General features: G+C 41.9%; 1 pseudogene; it reads left to right on the forward strand.

Moving 5' to 3' along the window:
* Positions 1-1,401: 1,401 nt before the first annotated feature.
* On the forward strand, positions 1,402-2,455 carry LOC150013219 (T-box brain protein 1 pseudogene; annotated as a pseudogene).
* The last annotated feature ends 6,392 nt before the right edge of the window (positions 2,456-8,847 follow it).

Here is an 8,847-nt window from a genome sequence, read left to right on the forward strand (position 1 = left end):
ATGGCGGAGTTGTTTATGGCGTCGCGGAGACGTGGCCAATTGGATTCGATAATGTCATCTGCCGCCACTCCCTCGCCGAGTGCATCTTCCATCTTGTTGATGAATTGCTGGGTCTTAACTGGGTTGCTGGCACAACTGGTGTTGATGCGTGGGCGACCCTTCATCTTGGAGTGGTGCAACCTCTTCGGCATTATGCGCACCTTGCTTACCACGAGGGCATGGTCCGTGTCGCAGTCTGCACTGTGGTAGCTGCGGGTGAGGAGGGTGCTGCCAATATCCGTTCTTCTGGTGATGACGAGGTCAAGCTGGTGCCAGTGGCGGGAGCAGGGGTGCCTCCATGACACCTGGTGGATCTCTTTGCACTTGAAGAATGTGTTTGTCACGCACAAGCCGTGGTGACACAAAAGCTCAAGCAGTCGCCGACCATTCTCATTGATCTTTCCTCTCCCAAAGTTTCCGAGGCAGGTGGGCCAGGCCATGTGGTCGGCTCCTACTCTTGCGTTGAAGTCTCCAAGGAGATAAAGAGCGTTACTTCTGGGGATCTTGGATAACGCTTCGTCCAGTGCATGGTAGAACTGTTCTTTCTCTTCGGTGGTGGCGCAGAGGGTTGGGGCATACGCGCTAAGAATGCTAACTGGGCCGAAAGTTGTTGACAATTGGAGGGTAAGTAATCTCTCTGTGCCTCCTGTGGGTGGCTCTATGGAGTTAACAAGCGTGTTCTTCACAGAGAACCCAACACCGTGCTGTCTTGGTTGGTCCGGAGACTTCCCTTGCCAGTAGAAGGTGTAGTTGGTTTCTCTGATAGTTCCGTTGTCGGCCAACCGGATCTCCTGTAGAGCCGCAATGTCGATGTTTAGTCGTGCCAGTTCCCTGTCGATGACGGCGGTTTTCCTGGCACCATTGATCCACGGAAGGTCTGCAGTAAGTCCGGGACACATGGTCCTGATGTTCCAGCTAGCGAGGCAAAGAGCTGGAGGCTTCTTTCTTGTTGTTTGCTTGGAATTGCCTGGTGCGAGTGTTTTGTGGCCCACTTTTCAAGAGACGCCTCTCTGATCCCCACGCACCCAGTGGGGCAGGTGAGCCATGGCGAGACGGCACCTAATTGGCTGGGGGCTGCCCAGCTTGAGGCGGGCGGTAGCTGTCCAGTGAGGTGCGATGACCTCTCCCATCGTCAGAGGAGACCCCTGGCGCTCGTTTCCTTCGCCAATCGGATGAGCTTATAACCGGTAACTGTCTCCTCCCGTGTTAAGTCGACATCTTGCGATGACGCTGGAGTGTCCTCTCCAGTGAAGCTGGATGAAGTGCTTTCTGTCTAGTGAGGGGGTCTGTGGATTTCTAGTTTATGATAAATAGGACTTTAAAAGCCAGGGACAGGAGGGCGAGTGTTCAGGTTCTAGAGCTATGCAGCTGGAGCACTGCCTTTCTCCTTCTATCATGCTCTCCAAGAAATTTCTCAATGTGAGCAGCAGCTACCCACATTCAGGCGGATCTGAGCTTGTCCTGCACGATCATCCCATTATCTCAACGACTGACAACCTGGAGAGAAGTTCACCTTTGAAAAAAATTACCAGGGGGATGACGAATCAGTCAGATACAGACAATTTTCCTGACTCCAAGGACTCACCAGGGGACGTCCAGAGGAGTAAACTCTCTCCTGTCTTGGAGGGGGTCTCTGAGCTTCGTCACAGTTTCGATGGCTCTGCTGCAGATCGCTACCTCCTCTCTCAGTCTAGCCAGCCACAGTCTGCGGCCACTGCTCCCAGTGCCATGTTCCCGTACCCTGGCCAGCACGGACCCGCGCACCCCGCCTTCTCCATCGGCAGCCCCAGTCGCTACATGGCCCACCACCCAGTCATCACCAACGGAGCCTACAACAGCCTCCTGTCTAACTCCTCACCGCAGGGCTACCCCGCGGCCAGCTACCCCTACCCACAGCAGTACAGTCACTCCTACCAAGGAGCTCCGTTCTACCAGTTCTCGTCCACACAGCCCGGGCTCGTGCCCGGCAAGGCGCAGGTGTACCTGTGCAACAGGCCCCTTTGGCTGAAATTTCACCGGCACCAAACGGAAATGATCATCACCAAACAGGGAAGGAAATCGAGTCTATATGCATCCGGATTCCCCCAACACGGGGGCTCACTGTATGCGCCAAGAAATCTCTTTTGGAAAATTAAAACTTACAAACAACAAAGGAGCTTCAAACAACAATGGGCAGATGGTGGTTTTGCAGTCCTTGCACAAGTACCAGCCCCGCCTGCATGTGGTAGAAGTGAACGAGGACGGCACGGAGGACACCAGCCAGCCCGGCCGCGTGCAGACATTCACCTTCCCCGAAACTCAGTTCATCGCCATCACCGCCTATCAGAACACCGATATTACACAACTGAAAATAGATCACAACCCTTTTGCAAAAGGATTTCGGGATAATTATGACACAGAGAAGAAGGGGAGTTGAGAGAGAGAGAAAGAGAGAGAGGGAGAAACATCAGTCGGTAGCCTCCTGTATGCATCCTCACCAGGGATCAAACCTGCAGCCCAGGTAATATACCCTGAGTAGGGATTGAACCCACAACTTTTTGGTGAATGGGACGATGCTCCAACCAGCTGAACCTCCTGACCAGGGTGAGAGCAGGCAATCGTGAAGGAGCTGAGAAGGGCAGAGTTGAATAAGGTAGAGTTAAATATAGTAAAATTAAGTTTTAATAGTTTTTTTGATGTGTCAATAAAACACAAGATTTGCTAAAATGTAGTAAATGTAAATTACTAAAATGTAATCTACTAAAATTATACAGAACACATGGTAGGCCTCATCATTGGGTGGTAACAGTTTTTGTTCTAAAGTTGGACATCCTCGATTTTATATGCTTTATACTGTTATTTCAGGATATAAATCTACTTGTCTTTTTTTTTTTTAAGGAGCAATTTTTATAATAAAGGGAAATAAATGAAACATGTTTAAAAGAAAAATAGTAATGAAGTATTTCTTTTTTACTTAAGTGGCTGATTTTGAATTTTAATTAAATATATCTGTATGCACCTGGCCAGGTAGCTCAGTTGGTTAGAGTGTCACTCTGGTATGGCAAGGTTGTGAGTTCAATCCCCAGTCAGGGTACATGAAAGAATCAGCCAATGAATGCATAAATGAGTGAAACAACAGATAGATGTTTCTCTCTCTCTCAAATCAATAAGTAAAAATGAAAAAATTCATCTATGTGCAAATTGAATTTATTTTTCACATCCTTTAAAAGTGTTTATCTGTGTGTTTTAATGAATGACCTTTTATTTTGTGGTCTAAACTTTCAAAGAAGTCTATAAAAGGGAGTGAATACTTGTGCCTTAGTAATTATTTTTTTAGTTTATTTCATACCCAATTATGGAAAAATGTATTGAGTCTGTTTGTGAAGATGAACTCTAAAAGACTCACTTCTAAGTCCATGGTGGTAAAATGACCCAAAACTAGATCTTTATGCATTTTTCCCCACCAACATTGCTTCTTCTCCTCCCACTCCAACAGTGTTCCTCTGCACAAGTTCTAGGTTTACCTTGTTGGCCAAAGGCAAAATGGTAACCCTTATTTGTTGATTGCACTAGCCTCCCTAGACTATGTCTATTTTATACACAGAGAGGGAAAAAGTAGATTTACAGTTGTGAGTATGTGAAACACAGTTTATTCTTGTATTATTTTCTATATGAACAATGTAAACCAACATTTGCCCTACACTGTATTGCCTCCCTCCTTTCTCAGTTACTTCACATCTTGCTTTCTCTCATATCTATTCAGATTTGCTTGAATATCTTACCAGGGCTTCTCAATTATTGCTACCTATTAGAATCACCTGTCTTTCCAAACAAAAACAAAAACAAAAAAACAAACAAACAAAAGACACAGATACCCAGGCTAAAATAAGAATATCTGGGACTGAAGCTAGGGCATCCATGTTTTAAGAAATGCCCCAGATACTTCTGATGATTAGCCAGGGTTGAGGCCATTGAGTTAAAGAATGAAATGCTTGTTTTAGGAATCAGCTGACAAGGTGGGAAGAAGACAGTTTGGTCCTAGAGCCTTCCCGGTATCCTTAAGTTCCCATTACATAGATAGTGTCTCCTTAGTTTGTTCATTAGGCTAGTCAAGGAATTGCTGGTAACCCAGTGAGGAGAGGCTGGGTAGAGTTGTGTATGTAATAAAAACCTGTTGAGTTTACTTCATTTGTGTTAATCATTCCTTTGTAGCTGGAATTAAGAAAATGGGGTGAAATTTATCCCCTCCCCAAGAACCTGAATTGCCAATTCTCTTAATATTTGGCACTTTGAATTACATAAATTATTCTGACTTAGTCTATTCTTACCTAATGTTCACAAAAATTTCAACACGTATAATGGGAATTTATGCTGTTTTTGGTAGCTTTCCATTATTAAGTACCTTTGAGGAAGAAAATAAAATTTAAAAAACATCTTTTTTTGGATAGGTCAATAAATAATGTTCAGAACTTGATTAAATATGCTCATAAACTCTGGCATTCAGATTAGGTGTTATCTGAAATTTGCATGGATTAATCGATTTAGTTCTTTTAAAGATCTTGCACCGAGATACACCATTGTGCATTATATACTTTTAATGAACTAAAATGAAAACAGTATCCAGCACCTATCTATGGTTTTGGAAATTTTTTTGCTGTTTGATTAAACTAACTTTGTTCAGACTAGTTGATGGAACCTATCCAAACTTGTTTTTGAGAAATTAAGCTCATTTTAAAAGTCTTTGAAGTCTGTATTACTTTGGATTAAGTGAGATTTTTGTAGAATAATCAATTTGATATTGGGGGAAATAACCCCTGGCTGGTTTGGCTCAGTGGATTGAGCGTCGGCCTGCGAGCTAAGTGTCGCTGGTTTGATCTTCCAGTCAGGGCACATCAGAGAAGGAAAACTCTGATTCCAAAAAATCTCCGCTGCCTTGCGGCATACCTCCTCAGGGGAAAGGCTAAGGGAGTAAACCCCGACAGAAAATCCGGAGCCGGAGTCCCTAAGGCGGTTTGACGTTGTAGTCAACACCGGCAACTCCTGCGGCGCACCTGAACCCAAGCTGTATCGACTCCGTCTTTCCCTTGGACCCTTCAGCTGCGAAGAGAGGGGGGGTCTGCTGCATGGGCAACAGCTGGCCCTCCATATCACCCTGCCCAGGCTTTGTAGCTTCACTGGATCATTACATTATCGGTGTGATAATAAATAAAAATAAATCACAATTCTCCATCTCTTTAAACTGTACTTTTTCTCCCTTTAGTCTGGGCTAATCTGGATATTAAAAGTAATCAGGGTTTGTGAATTTTTGCCTATATATTATCTCAATTAAATTTCCAAAAACAAAGTGACACAATGAAATCAGAAAAGAAGAAATCTGATGTCTAATGAGATCAGACTAATATAAACCGTAGCCCATTCATTCATTGTTTTCACAAATATTTTCTTGTGTGTGGACACTAGGTGCCTGGTTCTGTGCTAGTCCCCAGGGTAACCTATGGTGAGAGAAATAAACACCATGTTTCAGGGGAAAAAAATAAAGCAAAACTGACTATGAAAATATGTATTTTCAAATTATTAAGGTAAAACACACTGGATGATAAGATAGAAAATAATCTCGATTTGGGCACCAGCTGAAGAGTTCAAGGAAATTTTCAATAAGGAGGTCATACCCAGCTGAGGTAGGAACAGTGCAAAGCAGCTAGTCACGTGAAAAGGCCGTGCCAGGAAACAGACCTGAACAGACCTGGAAGAAGTTCTATGTGGCTGGAGTAGGTATTGTGATCAGGAGAGTGGTCTGTGATTCAAAGTAAATTTTACTTCCTTTTTATAAATCTGTGATTCACTACCCACCCCCAATCATAGAAATGAGCCTGTCTCAAAGGTCCTTCATTTATTTTCAAGAAAGTTGCAAGGTACCTCCTTATTGGGCCCAGGAACAATTCTGTTGACTTCCTTTCACCCAGCCACTTGGCACTGCCACCACACCACAGCCACTGGTTCTAGAAAAGCTTGGGAGATCACTCCACTGGAATCACCTGTCTCTTGGCAGTGATGGCCTTTGTGACCTCTGATCCTGGCCACAGAGGGGGGATGTTGTTCTCTGCCCTGCTTGGTTCCACACATGGATATGGGCTTTTTAATAGCTCCTCTCAGTGTAGCTGAGATCAGTACATTTGAATGTGTCTTTACTAAAGCTTGGAGATAATGGAAAATATTTCAAACTATCACATACCCTCAGATCACCCTAGGACTTTTCACCAGGCAATTATTGGCCTGGCTCCGAGCTTGTCACCATTTTTCTGGGTTCAGACAATTTAACCCTCAATATCAAATCTGATGTTGAACTTTCAAAGTCTTGGACTTCAAACTAAGTTTCCTCCTAGCTTCAGATACAAATAGTACATCCCCAATCCTACTGTAAGGACTAATTTTCCCAAATCTTAGTTCTCTACCCTAGGATCAATCTCTTGTTAAGGTAATTAATAGTAGAAACATCCATTCCACAGAGATGTGGACCAGCTCAATAGTGTTATTAAACTTGGTAATAACAGAATATGTAATGATATATTTTTAATACAGTCCCCAAAGTCTTTTTTTCTGTATTGTACATACTCACCTTTTCTGTCATAATGGCAAAAAAGGTGTGGCCAAGGAAAGGAGAAAATTTGACTCCATTAGATACTTTAACTCTTCCCAGCCTGTGCTTAGATGCACACTGCCAATTTTTGCGCCTGGTTCTCTACTTTGTCTACATTTTTACAGGTGACTAATTCCCTATTTTTTATTGAATTTTTAAAGGAAGAGAGAAGGAGAGAGAGAGAAACATCGATGTAAAAGAGAAACATTGATCGGTTGCCTCCTGTAGTGCCATGATCTTGGACCAAAGCCACGACCTAGGTATGTGTCCTGACTGGGGATGGTACCCACAACATTTTGTAGTATGGAATGGTGCTCCAACAAACTAAGCCACTGGGTCAGGGCAACTCCTTATTTTTGAGTGATGTCTTCTTTCTTTATATAGTAATGAAATAACTTCACTGATTAATCATATGGCAGTCAAAATATATAGTACTGAGAGGTGACTTTGTTTTTCTCTACTCAGTTAAAAAAAAGTGTTGATTTCACAAATTTCTCTTTATTTTCTCTCCATTTCAAGTTCTTGGAGATATCTCCTTCTCATTGCCACGTATTAACACGATTTTTCCTTCATAGACCAAAATTAATATACTACAGAACGTTCCTTATTTGAATACTCATATAAAATCCCTGAAATATAAGTGAAAGAAGTCCAAAAATCAAGAGAATTGGGCAACTTACTAGCACTGTCACCTTTATATTAACTTCTTTAAAATTTCTAAAACAAATCATTGACCCAAATGATTTTAATTAACTGTACATACTGCTCTATAAATCTAAAAACCTGTAGGACAGTATTTTAGTCTTCAAGTATCCATTTGTAATTATCTGGGGAAAGTTGGAATGATAGGGTAATTATGATGTTCATCAAGTCTTGATATCAACAGCCCCAGGTTTGTGGTTCATTGTTGTAGAAAAAAATCAAATATTTTTATTTTTTTCATTACATATGATGTTATGTTTAGAAAAACCATGAAATCTCTGAAACTTCAGAGTCAGGAGTCTACATAGTAAACAATAAGAACAATGCATTTCTTCTGCAACTTTTGGTGGTGATTCTTAAGGGCAAAGGGAAATGGCCACAGCAGTTGTCAGTCATGATTTGGAACTTTAATTTTAGAGTCATTGATGCATACTTTTGAAAGGGACCTTAAAAATTTGGATGGATGGTTGGCCCGAGAAGACCTTTTGTTTCTGAGTAGTGAAGATGAATCTCTAATGATTTATGGTTTTTCTGGCAGTTGCCTGAGGTAACTTCTTACTTCACCTGGCAAAACATTTGCTGGTCTTTCCTCTAAACAGAGGTCAAGATCTAACTCCTGCAAAACTTTTCCAATTATTTCAATTTATTTCAAAACTCCTTGACCCTATCAACCTCTCTTACTTGGGAGATCTCAGAATAATTGTAATTTAAACTTTGAGTTTTAGCTCTCTGAAAACTTGACTCATGTATTATTTTTTCTGGACTTTCAGGTCCTGGAAACTCCAAAGTATTGAGCAACTAACTGAACGCCATGTAGTTCTGGGTATTTAGAACTACTCTACCTTTTATCAGCTGTGTGATCCTGAGCAAGTTGTAAAATTTCTCTTAAGTTTAACTTCCTTATCTAATGTGAGGAAGTTAGTATTAACACATACAGTATTATTATAAGAATTAGGGAAGGTGTGTGTGCAGTGATTGTGGTAAACATTTAAAAACAAAAAAACAACAACTTGATCTTCATAAGTATATAATCAATCTAATTAACACCATTTTGTGGTGACGAGGTCCACAGATAACAAAGAATCAATTCTCAACTGGTCAAGTCTTATTTCCTCCATAATTTTGCTTTGAAATTGTTACCAGACTAAAGGAATCTGTTTGCATGCATCGAGGCCCAATAAGACACAAACAGGAGTTTGCAGAAAAGAAAGTGAGGGTTTAGTTTTAGAAAAGTGGCTCATGCCTGGAGCCACAGATGACCTAATGATAAAAACCTGGCTTCCTGATGACTTCCAGGGGATAAGTTATATAGGGAAAAAATCATTAGTCATGGTGACTGAGGGAGTTAGGATCATGGTCAGGGTCATGTTCTCTATCGATTGGTAAGTGCTAGGGTAGAGGCTAGTTGATCAGAGCATCTAGTCATAATGTCAGCCATTGCATTGCTTTGCTTGGCTTTTCAAGAATGCGACCAGTTGGTCAGGTTTTTC

Source organism: Furipterus horrens, unplaced genomic scaffold (assembly GCF_987537825.1).
Source record: "Furipterus horrens unplaced genomic scaffold, mFurHor1.1.pri manual_scaffold_4, whole genome shotgun sequence".
NCBI lineage: Eukaryota > Metazoa > Chordata > Mammalia > Chiroptera > Furipteridae > Furipterus > Furipterus horrens.